This window comes from Pseudonaja textilis, chromosome 4 (assembly GCF_049901715.1).
Source record: "Pseudonaja textilis isolate UNSWEBS1 chromosome 4, rPseTex1.2, whole genome shotgun sequence".
NCBI classification, from domain to species: domain Eukaryota; kingdom Metazoa; phylum Chordata; class Lepidosauria; order Squamata; family Elapidae; genus Pseudonaja; species Pseudonaja textilis.
Window position 1 is genome coordinate 72,292,928 of NC_141993.1, and position 14,677 is coordinate 72,307,604.

At 39.0% G+C, this 14,677-nt stretch overlaps 1 protein-coding gene across 6 annotated transcripts in view; it reads right to left on the reverse strand.

Annotated features, from left to right (window-relative positions):
• Positions 1-14,677, reverse strand: part of PPM1L (protein phosphatase, Mg2+/Mn2+ dependent 1L) — a 182,915-nt gene that overhangs the window by 17,310 nt on the left and 150,928 nt on the right. The window lies entirely within an intron of this gene.

Consider the following 14,677-nt stretch of genomic DNA (forward strand, 5'->3'; position numbering starts at 1 on the left):
AACCACAAGAGGACTATATTCCCAGTGATAAACTGTCTGTCTTCTCCCACTGGGCAAGGATAATAAGGGGGAAATCTCCTATTGACATATCCATTTCCTTGTAGCTGTATGTGATTTACAACAGCTTTGGCTTTACCAGGTGTAGGATATTGTTTAGCTGGGACAGGTGTAACCCTCTTGATCCCTGTCGAAAGGAATAACGTCAAAAATGATGATATCATTCTTCTATTGGTTTCCATTCCATATTATACTATTATTTCTTTATTTGCATAATTTAATCATTTGTTCTGAAGTAGACTGCAAATCCAGTTTTTAAAATTCAGATGAAAGTTTTCTATCATTATTATGAGTTGTTAAATTTTCACTGATAATTTCTTTGCAAGTGTTACACCCGGTCATGAAAACGTTCTTTTATGGGCATTTCCCACATATGATTTATTACAATATTTATTGAACATGACTAAAGATTGTTGGGAGTTTTGACATTTGGTCAACATAGGTACACAGATATATATAGTTAACAGTCAGGGGAATTGTTAATGTGTGTGAAAGACCAAAGAAAACATTACACAGGCTTTTCTCTGAGGAAACATTTCACATTCTTAGAAATAAGGTGAATATACTAGGAGTATGAAATTATGCATGGTTTGCTGAAAACAAGCAGAAAAAGAAATGATGGTAACATGATTCTTTGGAAAGGTAGATATTGAAGCTGAAGCTCAAATAGTTTGGCCACCAAATGAGAAGAGATGACTCATTGCAAAAGACCCTTTCTTGGGAAAGACTGAAGGCAAAAGGAGAAGGTGGTGGCAGAAGTTGAGATGATAGATCCTGTCCTCAATGTAGTGGGCATGAATTTGGGCATACTGTGGAAGACAATGGAGGATGGTGGGGGGAGCTGGTGTGCTATGGTCTGTGAGTTGCGAAGGGTCGGACATAACCTAGCAACTGAAAAACAATGATACCTCCAGGATCAGAGAAAATGTGTTTCTCAATATAGATATGATAATGAGGACTCTATTCTGTAAAAAACTCGCCTTGCCAGGGCTTAGCTGAGTCTGGCATTTTGTTCCTCTCAAGAGGCCATCCAGATGCCTTTGGGCTGTTCACAAGTAGGATATGGAGATATAGCCTTTTCTCACCACTGATTCCTTGCAGCTAATATTTGAAGACAGGTTAATCCCCCAACCTGAGGTATGAATTTATCTGATCCTATTTAAGTCCATCCTAATTACTGATCATCACTATGCCCTGAGCTAATGAATTTCACAGGCTTATATATTTTGCATTTGAAGGACCCTGGCTGGCCTTTGTAGAAACTAAAAACAATTAATGGGTCTCCGAGTTTCATCCAGCCCTCTATTACTGCAAAAGCAAACACATTCAAACACAAAGTATAGCAATGAACTCAGTTGTACAGAACCAAAAAGACCTTTACTTCTATCAGCAGAGAGCTATACTGACAGAATATATACCTACACAGACAGGGCATGTATAAGTGCACCAACGTGCTTACCGTCCCAGTCCTACTGTTTCTTTTTTATTCGTATCCATTTCATGTATTCATAACCATGCTTATACTTATAGCTGTTATCTAATACTTGCTTGACAAATAAATAAATAAATAAATAAATAAATAAAATAACTCATAGTCTTTTTTTTTCAAATTGTTTAAGGGTTTCTTTTATGAGGAACACAATGTTTTAAAAAGCAGTTAAGTATTTCAAAGGAACAGAGCTGACATTTAACTTCCCCTATATGAGAACTGCTAACATTAATTTATTTTTACAACACTGCAATTCATGTTCCAATTTATCGTTTAATGGTAAATAAAATTAATTTCATGCTTGCATTCTTGTACTTTTAAGTGAACCAGAGGAGTACAAGGTAAATTTTCACCTCAGTTAGTTAATTTACATCTGATTATTCATAAGGTTGAGACATCTGCCTTTGCATATAATGGAGTTCGGGGGGATTATAAGTTAAATTAAAGGGCATTAAAGTCCTTATTAATGTATACTAATAAAATAAGAGAATCATAGTGGAAGATCTGTTCCTAAAATTCTGGTGCCGTTCCAGGTTATAACATGAAAGGGATGTAAACCATGTAAACATCAACAAATCTTAATGTTGGCAAAACTGAGATACACCTTCAACAACCAGCTTCAATACAGAAATTGTCATCCATAAATTAAAAAAAAAGTAGGATGGCTTTAGTTTACCTCATCTGTAGACCATGGCATGTTAACCAGAAGGTCTTGAGGGAAAACATTTGTGTTGATGGCTACATCACTATAGATGCTCCTGAACAATTATGCCCTTACAGGTAGTTCTTGACTTACCACCATTCATTTAATGACCGTTTGAAGTTATAAAGTTCACAGAAAAAAGCACTTAGGAATGGTCCTCACACTTACAATTACTGCAGCATCCCAGGGTCATGTGATCACCATTTGCAACCTTCCCAGGGGGCTTCCAACAAGGGAAGTCAATGAGGAAGCTAGATTTGCTTAACAACTGTGGCAAAAAGGTTGTAAAATCAGGTGTGACCTCACTTAATGCCTATATCACTTAGCAACAGAGTTTTGGTCCCATCTGTGGACATTAATTGAGACTACCTTTAGAGATTTATGATAACACAAAGGTGCCCACTTATGCTGGCTTTTCATTCAAATCTTCCACCTAATATGAAAAGAACTGCAGAAATAACAAGGAAAATATCGGTTAGTGAAGAACATCACAGCCACATGGACTTACTTCCCTTCCCTTTGTTTTTGCTATGCATTTACTTATATACAATATACAGAGAATCTTCTTCATAGGTTTATTCAGCCTGTTTCCATCACGATATACTCTAGTGCAGAGGTGTCAAACTCGGGGCCCGTGGGCAGGATGCATCACACGCTGGCCACACCCACACCGAGTTTAGCAAAGGGGAAAAAAGTCATGATACGTCATGTAACAATACTGTGACAATGCAAATTTGACACCCCTCCTCTAGTGTGATATCTGTGCAGCCACAGAATCTCCCTTGAGTACAATACAGGAACCTAATCTGTATGATCCTTCTCTCCCTTGGGAGTTGGAAAAGCAAGGGGACGAATTCTGTCAAGTCACATATTTATTATATGCATTTAATGGAACAGTTTTGATGCCCATTTTTTAATCACAGAAAGAAAACAGCTGTTTGAGTTAGTCCATGATTCATTCAAATGTATTTAAACATAGCTTAAAAACTGAACAGACCAATCTTCATCGATCTGGAACATTTATAAATCACCTAGGCTAAAGACCGATCAGAAGTCAGCACACCTGACTGTAAAGACAGGAGCCCGGTGAATCTCTGCTAAGTGGACTGTGTTTTGCATAATGCCAGCCACAGTTGCTGGGAAAACATCAGGTAATCTGTTGTCTAGACCAGTGGTCGCCAACCAGTGGGCTGGGGACCACTGGTGGTCCCTGAGATTGTGAACAACATGAGGTAGTGAGGGAAGGCGGGGAAAGGGCAGAGGGAGGGAACTTGCCCCACTCACCCCATGTGGCTCGCCTGGCCAGCGGGCTGCTTCTTTCTTCTGCTTTTGGCTGCATGCAAGGAAAGCAGCAAAAGTCTTTCTTTCTCTCCCCCAAATTCCACCAGAAATGAGTCTTTGGGACCCTGCAAGGCCTCCTGTTCCAAGAGGCTGCACCAGCAAAGACTCATTTCTGGAGGAGTTTGGGGGAGAGAAAGAAAGACTTCTGGTGCTTCTGCTGCTTTGCTTGCATGAAGCCAAAAGAGGTGGTATTTGCCGGTTACTCAACATTTCCACTACCAGTTCTCCAGAACTGGTCAGAACCTGCTGAATACCATCTCTGAACTGGTTCATAGTTATGACCATTGCTGAGTCCCAAGGTCATGTGATCTCCATTTGCGACTTTCTGATAAGCAAAGTCAATGGGGAAACCAGATTCAGTTAACAACTGGGTTCCTAACTTATCAACTGCTGTGATTCACTTAACAACTGTGGCAAGAAAGCTCGTAAAATGGGGCAAAACTCACTTAACAAATGTCTCACTTAAAAACATAAATGTTGGGCTCAATTGTGGTCATAAGTGAAGGACTTGTACACTATTTCATAAGATACAGGTAGGGTCTACCTTCTGAACTTGCTAAGGCACAAAATCCAACCAACGAAAATAAACATTAACCAAACACACAGCATATCATTTTTACATAGTTTCTACCTGACCTATTTATGTATAAAGCTCTTTACTTTTTAATGTAAGATACATTTATTTTTATTTCTTTTATCCTATGTACAAAAAGAAAGAAAAAACCACAATACTAGGATAACAATATCCAGTTAGATTTATGAAAATATTGAAGCCACTGAATGCATCTTGCATCCTGCCAACATGTGAGGAAGCAAACCTATTTCGCTTTGTCTTCACTGCTGTCTACTGTGATTTAATCCACTTAACCTTGTATTGTGGGGAAAAAGGTTACTCTTCTCAGTTGTCTCCACATTTGATGTAAGCGTCCAATAGATAATTCCAAGGATACAATGTGCTGAAATTAAGAATACAACTCCAAGTAAGTGCATAGCAAATGGCTGCAGAAACTGATGGAAAAGAAGCCATTAGAAATTTCAATCAAATCACAGGCTAGCTAGAGCTGAAGCTACCAAGCAAACTTAGCAACTTTAAGCATAGACTTCAACTCCCAGTCAGGCTGGTTGGGCAATTCTGGGAATTCAAGTCCACACATCATAAAGATGTCAAGGTTGAGAAACACTGCTCTAGATCTAGAAAATGCTTTGTGAGTTTGCATAGGTTTAGAAAGCACTTTCTTCCATCCTCATTGTATGCATGTGATTGTGTATGAATATATGTGAATGTATAAATGTGTATATCTGTGCATCTTTATTATTCACATTTAAATGGTTGTAACTGCAACCTTTTGACAACAGTTACATGAAATTACAATCAGACTAGGTTTCAGGATTAACAACTAACTCTAGCCAGTTACATAGCATGAAGTTATAAACGGCAAGGTAAGGACAACAGAGCTGAGTGGATGCATCTAATATCTGGGACCCGATGCCTCCAATTTTATTAATTTAATCATCAATCATTTAATTGTATTATATTTCTTTTTTATTTATTTTAGATTTCTAAAATCATATCTTTTTGATATTTTTAGAAATAACTCAAGGTGGCGAGCATGCATAATCCTCTCTTCTCCTATTTTCCCAAGAATGACCTTGTGAGTTGGGTTGAGCTAAGAGAGAGGGACTGGCCTAAAGTTACCCAGCCAGCCTATATGCCTTAAGGTGGGAGTGGAACTCCTGATTTTCCTGAATTTTGAGCCTGGTGCCCTAACCACATCACCAAATTGGTATACTATTAATTATTTAAAATATCCATTTGTGGTTATTATATTCCTGTAGGTCAAATCTATATCCCCCTCTGCACAAATCCTAAATTCACCTGGTGAAGAAAAATACTGTACTGACTTTCTAAAAGCTGGATGTTTTTGTCGTTATGGCAACAAAGACTCCATAAATTACTATGATCAATAGAATGCCAACTGTCTGAAATTACAAAGAGGGCTTTTCCAGTTTAAGACTTTCTTTTTTGTGCTGTTGCTCAGAAATTGTCTTTTTAATTAACTACAACAAGGATGAAGAGGTGGAGAAGGAAAATGTATTACTCAGCTTGGGAAGGGGAAAAAAAACAAAGGGTATTGCCAAGTTGTGCCATCTAAAGAGTGAAGTCATCTGCTATCAAATTGGTATTCTCTTTTCAATTTAAATTCAGCATCTTTGTGCAGTTGGGTCTTATAAATATAACGGACTTGTCCCTGATTTTGTGCTAGTCTCCACAGTCTATACAGAGTCAAAAGAAGCCTAATTAGTTGAGCTTTTGAACTAGTAAATTCAACCTGAAATACAAACTAAGCCGTGAATATCCATGAACGTTTTTCATCTATATGAAGGAGAATGGATCTTCATTTTTCCACTAGTACCTAGAGTTCCTTGTTACATCAAAATCTGAGGAACACTAATTAAATTAAACCAAGGATGGAGAACCTGTGGTCTTAAAGGTAATAACTTACTTCTTGTGGAAGTACAACTCTGATTAATTCCCACTCTTAGTGATTCGAGCTAGGACAAAAATAGTTCACCAACATGGGCAGAGGACATTGGTGGTTCATCTGGGTTGGGATCTTATAAGTTATCTTTTAAACTACCAGTCAACTTGTACTCTAAGAAGGCAATACTCCCTCCCCTAATAGGCTGGTCTGGCTGACAGATTGCTGGTTCAGCAGGGAGGCTCTGATTACCACCATTCATTACTATATTCTTTCTTCTCTTTTATGAGCTGGCTTCTCCTTCCAAAAGGTCCTCCTATTTCTCATTCAAGCAGTAATCAGCAATTCAATAGGTAATCAGCTACAATAGAGAAATATCCAGCAACAACAGTTTGCAGTTTTCACCTTCATGCCACTTTTACTCTCTTTTTCTTTTTCCTCCTTCTCCTCAATTGAACCCTGTTGTCAACTTCCTGTTTACTCTCCTGTTCACTTGTTCTGTCACCACTTGTGGACTGCAAATGTGACAGAAGTCAAAAACAGAATGCAAGAATTGGAGGATTTGTAGAACCTGCAATTGGACTAGGTATAATTCAATAGCACAGGAAATGGAAGTTTTGCAAAAAGCATTATTCATTGCATCAAATTGTTTCAAGTAATGTAAATGGAAACTGTGCACCTTGGATACCATCTGAAGGACAATATCTGAATGAAATAGACTATGTAAGAGGAAACACAAAACAGAGAAGTGCTATCTTGTCAGACAGGGCATCTGCAGTGGTTATGGAACAAAACGTGCGTTACTAACAAAAAATATATACAGGTTAAATTTAGAAAATTAAAGAACAAGTGTGCCAGCAAGATATATCCTGGAAAATACATAATCAGAATATAAGGCCAATGTATGGAACAGGTTTATAGTACACTTAACTTTGGCACAAGTAGAAAAAAAAATAAGAAACATTACTACCTCACACCTGAAAGTATTCCAAAAATTTCAAAGATGAAAAGATCAAAAGGCTGTCAGAATAAGCTAATGTGATAGACAGAGAAGCATAAGCACCAAGAAGAATACAGGAGACAGTAGAGACTTTCAGCATCAGACAAGGACAAAAGAATATATTTCCATCAAGAAAAGGGGATAAACATAGCAAGAAAAAGAAAAGGAAAATCAGGAAAACCAGAGAATGTTATAGATCTGTAATGGCAAACCTATGGCACACGTGCCACAGGTGGTGCGCAGAGACATTTGTGCCAGCAAACGAGCTGCAAGCAACTTACCTCACTGCACATGCGCACATCTCACAGCTGATTTTTGGCTGGTTTGGGGCCTTTTCGGCCTCCAAGAGGCTTCAGGAAGTCTTCTGCAAGCTGAAAACTAGGCCCGTTTTGTTTCTCTGGAAATACTGGAAGTGATGAAACGGGCCTAATTTTCCTCCTGAAAAGCCTGCAGAAACCTTCCTGAACCCCCTGGCAAGTGAACAAGGCCTCAAACCAGCCAAAAATCAGCTGTGAGACTGCAGGTAAGGGGGCAGTGTGGGAGGTGGGGGTTGTGTTAGGAATGATAGTCACCTAACAGTTGGATTGGCAATATATAAACCAGGGTAGTCATTTAATACTGTTGTATCTTTAAGAGAATGCTGGAATTGTGATTAGCTGAGGTTCCTCCAACGGCTATAAGATGGAGACAGAAACCTGGTTTGTTTCTTGCATTTCCCTATTGCCTTTTGCCTGATTGTCGTTCTGCTTGGATTGCTGTGAGTCTTGCTAACTGTTAGCAAACTCTGTTTATACTGAACTTTGTTTATGATACTGGACTTTGTTTTTGGATTATCCATGGACTGATTGTATTGAATACTACCTGCTTTAACCGTGTATGGTTTGGACTGTTTGTTGGATTTTGTTTACCCATTTACTAGAAGTAAAACCTACATTTTACTTTTCAGTGTATCTATATGCTGGTTGTGTGTTATTCCTCATTACTCTCACTACGTTTCCCTAAGGGCACTCATTCTCCTAACGGGGAATACCTCAACTGGTTGCGCACACAACAGGGGGCATGGGGGAGGCGCACATTGCCTTCTGAGTGCTGGCATGCAAGCGTGTAAGCGCGCACACAATTTTTGGCACAGGAGCCCAAAAAGGTTAGCCACCACTGTTATAAATAAACTAGAACTAGGACCAGTGCTGGAATTCAATTTTTTTAATTCTGTGGGCGTGGCTTGGTGGGCATGGCAGGGAAAGATACTGTAAAATCTCCATTCCCATCCCATTTCAGGGGAAAGATACTGCAAAATCCCATTCCCTCCCCACTCCTGGGGGAAGGTTACTGCAAAATCCCATTCCCTCCCTACTCCACTAACCTTTCCAGCTCTGTTCTCCTGTGCAGGGCAACAAAAGAAGACCTAGCCGATCAGTTGGGACTCATGAGGCAGAGAATAGATGGGGGCGGGATCAGTCAGAGGTGGTATTTGCCAGTTCTCCGAACTACTCAAAATTTCTGCTACTGGTTCTCCAGAATTGGTCAGAACCTGCTGAATACCACCTCTGACTAGCACTATTAATGGAATAGCTTTCTTATAAGTACAGTAAATGGAAACACTGTGCTGAAACCCTTTACAAATGGAATTGCATTTGTGGAAAGAGAATATATTAAGGAACTGACTCCATTAGAAAGTATAATATGACAGGCAATAGGACACCTGTCAAAAAGAAAAATATTAGATGCAAATTAAGTGCCTTATTTAAAAATAAAGGAACAGAGGCTGTGAAAGTGCTAAGAGTTCCACATGGACAAACTGAAAGAAGACTAAAGTCTGGAACATTTTCTTTTATTTCAGTGACAGCATAACTACGAAAGCTGGGAACTGAGAAAGAACAAAAGCAAGAAGATGCTTTTACATGGGATAACTCAATGCAATAAATGTTATCCACCACTGTTTCTTCAATGGAAATAAAGTCAAAGAAACAGTAGTGGATAATATTTATCTCACTGAGTTATCCCCCATGAAATTGTCCTGCAGTGAGTTGTCCTGCAGTAAGTTAGCTGCAGCAAGATGGCCATGGCGAGATGGCTGCAGTAAGATGTCCCATTCTGTTGAAAGTGCCTAGCATGTATTTCTCCATTACAATTTTCACAGAGGTCCTTGTGAATTTTATTTAGTGGCTTGCAACTCTTTCACAGTTGAGATGCATAGATGTTTTGGATTACAGTCCCTACAAGGTAGTCACTGGTTATTTTTGTGGTTGGTGCGCTGGAGAGAAGAGGCAGAGGCAGGTTAATGCTAATACGGCTTTATTGCTAACTTGTATCTCAGCTGTGGCTAGCCGCAAGCTCACAGCAGCCAGCTGAGAGAGACAGTTGATTCCGTTTGACAGCTCCTTTTATACGGAGCTGTCAAATGGCTCAGCCAATCAGAGGCTTCTCTGGCTCCCGCTCAAAGAGTGGACCGGAGTGAAGACTTGCTGGATGCAATACTTATGTTGATTGGATTGGGTGAGATTTGCAGTTGATAACTTCTGGCTAACAATGAGAAAGATGCACTCACTCTCTCACACACATTTATAATTTTATCTGTAATTTTATCTATCTGTCTATCTATCTATCTATCTATCTATCTATCTATCTATCTATCTATCTATCTACCAACCATATTTATTTATTTGCTGCTTTTATTATTTTTATAAATATCTCAAGGTGGTAAACATATCCAACATACCTTTCTCCTCTTATTTTCCCTACAACAACCACCCTGTGACGTGAATTGGGCTGAGACAGAGAGAGGGAAACTGGCCCCAGGTCACACACAGATGGCTTTCACGGCCAAGGCAGGATTTGAACTAGTAGACTCTTGCTTTGTCTGGTGTCTGGTGTCTTAACCACTAGGCCAAACTGGCTTTCCCAGAATATATACCAGATTATTGGCTCTTCCAATATATGCCTTCAGTTGTACATACTCTTTGCTTTGCAATCACACTTTAAAAAAAGATGTAAACATGATTGGGTAGATGATTTAAAAATCTTTATCTTTTTAATTTTATTTATTTGTTTGTCAAACATGTACAAGATAACAAGTACAAGTATGAACATAAACAAAAACAAAGGAAGTAAATACAGATAAATGGGAACAGTAAGATAGGGACGGTAGGCATGCTGGTGCGCTTATGCACTCCCCCTTCAAGGACCTCTTAAGACTGGGGTGGATCCACGGTAGACAGTTTCAGGTTGAGGGGTTGTGGCTGTAACAATGGAGTTGGGTAGGGCGTTCCAGGCATTGACCATTCTGTTGCTGAAGTCGTATTTTATGCAATCAAGTTTGAGTTTGTACTGGATGTTTGCGCGTGGACTGTTGTGATTGAGGCTGAAGAAGTTTTTGACAGGTAAGACGTTTTGACAGACAATTTTGTGTACTATGCTTAGGTCAGACCGCAAGCGGTGCAGTTTTAGATTGTCCAGGCCCAAAATTTTGAGCCTGGAGGCATAGGGAATTCTATCTTGCCAAAAGAGAGAGAGAGAGAGAGAAATGAACGCACTCAAATCTAAATGTGCTTAAAGGAAGGAACTTGGTAATCCTCCTTTGAAACTAAAAAGAAGTCTGAAATCATCCATTCTGAGATCCACATAAAATAAAAACAAAAATATACATTTGTTTTCTGCCTACCTGCCTTTTAATGCTTCTTTCACTCTTCAAATGCCTGCAGACTGGAAAAGATACCCTGATAATGATTTTCCTTTCCCTGGTTGGCAAAAGCTGAATATTAATTACCATTCCTAACTGTGTAAGCAATACTTCCAGCTACATTGTCATCTTTTGCTATCATTACAGTGTTTCAAAACGCCTGTGGTGATTCTGCATAATTCATTTCCCTCTTCTGGTCTGACTTCTGAGCACTGCAAATGAGAAACTAATAAAAAACGAGAATTAATCTGTACAGTGGTACAAGAGGAAGAACTGCTTGATTTTTTTAATTCTGCTTCTTTGAAGATTGTATCATGGACATTGAATATTTGCAATGGAAATTGTGCAAGAAATTTAATCATGCCTGCATTCTTAGCTCACCGATGATCAAAAGGGACAGGCTGGTCTGAAGGATGCTGGAACTATCACTTTGGATCTGTTGTATCTCCCAGTAAATTCCTTCCCTTCTAGACAAGAAAGTAGGAGTCAAAGTCCATTAAAATGAAAGGGAGCTTGCATGTTGAACAAAAGAATAAAAACCCCATGAAATATCAGAAGGATAAGGAAGGAATGTGGATACATGTGGACTTATAGTTGCCAGATTAGAATGAAAAGCAAAAAAAATAACGGGAAGGGATACTAATTTATGGTCAAAGACACATCCTGAGGGGATTGGGAAGAAATGTCTATCACAGGGAAATAAGAAACACAAAGATATTTCAGCAACAGACAAGAGTTTTCCAAGCCAGCAGTGACTGCTTTGAAAAACTGAGCATAAAGACAATAATTCTTAATTTCCCATTTCTGGTATTTAGAAGAATAATACACCTGGATTTGAATGTTTTTATTTATAAGGGAGCCCTGAGTTCATTTGGACGCAAAGTGTGTTAATATGCATTCTCTGCATTAATATGCTGCAGTTGTCTAAATCTGTGAAATTGTTTTTTGGTTTTAAAACACCCCCCTCCCCAAATGAACACACATTTAAAAAACAAACAAACTCCGGATGAGATATTTTTCTGGGAGAAGAAACAAAATTATCATGGACCATTGTCATCCTTCCAGGATGAAGCATAACACAAATGAACTAGAAGAGGGCAAATGAACTATTAAGGAGGGGAAAATATGCCTGTTATTTGTGCATCTTTCTCAGTGTACCAACCTATTCTCACTTGTACACTCTTATTTCAAGAGTATACGCTGATGCGTGAAAGATGGCTTGGAGCAGATGTTGATGCTTCTCTGATATTGTGTTTCTTCTACATTATATGGTTTGATGATATCTATGGATTAGGCCAGAGATCTTGTGTACTTAAAATGGTGTTTGAATTCATATAATACAGTAAGTCATAATGTAGTTCTCTTTCTTAGCTGAGCATATTGTGTGAATTAAGAGACTGGAGTGAACTATCTTTTGATAGCCAGATTCACACTAGTGAAGTTTGCAATGTGTTGATTTTTTTCCTGATTCTTCAGATCTGGAGATTAAGGTCCTTTCTTTAAAAAAACTCATCTTAAATCCATTTTAGGACTCAAACAAGCTTTTCTTGTGTTTCTTGTGGAGAAATAGCCTTTATATTTTTAGCAACTGGGTTGGAAAGAGCCCAGGAACTATAAAAAGAAGATTTGAAGACCACACATTACTTTGGGACCTCACATTGTTCATTTTGTTTTACATTTTACTATGAAAAATTAATCCAGCTGTATCTTAAGCACAAAACTATGATGAATCAAACTGTGGCCAGTTATTTATTTATTTGCAATATTTGTTGGCCACCCCAATTGGTTTAAAACTATGTAGTGAATAAGAAAGCCTGAGTGTAAAGTTAATCAAGTCAAGTTAGTCAAAACCTGGCCAAAAATTTCAGTTAGGAATGGCTTCAAAGGAAATGGTATACTATTAGACTAAACAATATGTAGAAAGTAGTTGAAGAGGCAGTGCAAGAGAAACAAAAACAAATCTTTAGCTGAAATAGATTATTACAAAAAACACAAAATCTTCCCAAGCCACAAATTATTAGAGATCAGCTTGCTACAGAGTTATGCTGATGGGCATAATAGGAAGTTGTTTGTTCACTTTCTATTATTTCACAATTACACAATCTGATGACCCAAGTTAGTACATTAGCTTAAACTGATATTATGAAGAGAGAATTAGTACTGGCTCAAGCAATTCATAACTCTGGGGAGAATGCAGTTCTCTGCAGAACTTGACTGGCCATCTGGTTTTGAAAGAAGGGAAGAAAATAAACATATACATATTTCCAGAAACTAAATATATGTGCATCTCATGATTGCTTCCTGATTATTACATAGCTGCTAAGTAGCAGAAGTGCAAAAATATCCCCCTTCAAACTATTGACCATGTCTCCTCAAAAAATAATGAAGGATTGATTAAAACAACAGATGTGTATCTGACTGGACTGTAGATGTATGCTGCCTCTCCCAACATTGAAGCCTCGGAAACTCAGGCAAAGCTGCCACAGCGGTAGCGCCCTGAGTTGCTTGCTTCTCCACTACTGCCTCCTCCCCTTCCAGCATCCTTCTCTGGGTAGGGCGATTCTTAACTAACCAAGCATGCTAAGGCAACTCAGGACACTACCGCTGTGGCGGCTTTGCCTGCCTCTCCGAGGCTTCGATGTTGGGAGAGGCAGCGAGGGCTGGAAGAGCTGAGAGCTCTGCATGGCTCTGTCTTCCTTTCTTTTCCTGCCTGCAGGTGAGTGCGGGGAGGGAAGGGGGAAGGAAAGAGAGGCGGGAGCAATTTAAAGCTATAGAACGAATAGGGAGAGCTAACGGTGGGTGCTGGGGTTGGGGATTGTTGTTGCCACCGCCACTATGTGTGGGAGCTGGTTGGCGTGTGCATCTCAGGGACCTGACTTCGGGGTCCCACAAAGAGCCGGGAGGCGTGAGAACTATGTGGCTCAGATTAATTGCTTTTGGGGGCCATTTCTTCTGAGGCCCACCAAAATTTTTCTGTGGCCCACTGGTTGGCGACCGTTGCCCTAGCAGACTTTCCAGCAATGGGTGAACAAGGAAGATTCTCTCTTGAAGGCACACTTCTTAACATAAATTAATTTAGTTGACTAGCAAAGAATTCAACACCTCTGTGCTATTGCAGTTTATTATTATTATTTCCATTTTCTTCCTACCAGTTTGGCTTTCTACAGCTGTTGGGACAGATTGGAAAAAGAATAAATAAATTCCAGCTGAAAGAAACATCAGAGATACAAGGTAAAAATACCATGAAACTAGCAATAAAACTTTTCTAATAACAGCTGAGTAGCAAAACTGAGGATACTGAAAACACACGCTTAACCGCACAAAGGTTGGAGTGAGGGAAAATAGGGTTTGGGGGCGCTTTTTTTGCAGTGAGGGGAGGAGGAGAGAAGCTCCTAAAACATTTTTCCCTCTCAGCCATAATAACATGCCCGCAACAAGTTGATAAAGACTTTCTTTTAATAAAGCAAACTATAAATTCATAGTTTTATTTTTAAAAAGTGTGTATGAATTATTGCACAGCATTCACTTCTCGACAAAGACCTCATCATCCAAACCAGAAAATGGCAATTAGGACCTTGCTGGGATACAGCTTCCTAACACAGCTATTTCCCTATTTCATGTCAGCACCTCCATCTGTTATGGAACATGATGCATTATGATGTCTTTGTCTTTATGCTAAAGCCTATTAGATAAAGAGGGAAAAAAAACTCTACAAAGTTTTAGTAGGCAGGTGTTCCTATTTAATTCCTATCAGTGATAGGTTTAATGAGATTCCATGGGAGTAATTTTTGTATTAGCACTTTCTATTTTGTAAGCTCACCCCACACTCCCAATTATGTCAGTATGCTACCATTACACTGATGTGGATTCTTTTTAATCTGACAGCAAACGTTTGATATAATTGATCATCAGGTACAGCTATAACAAT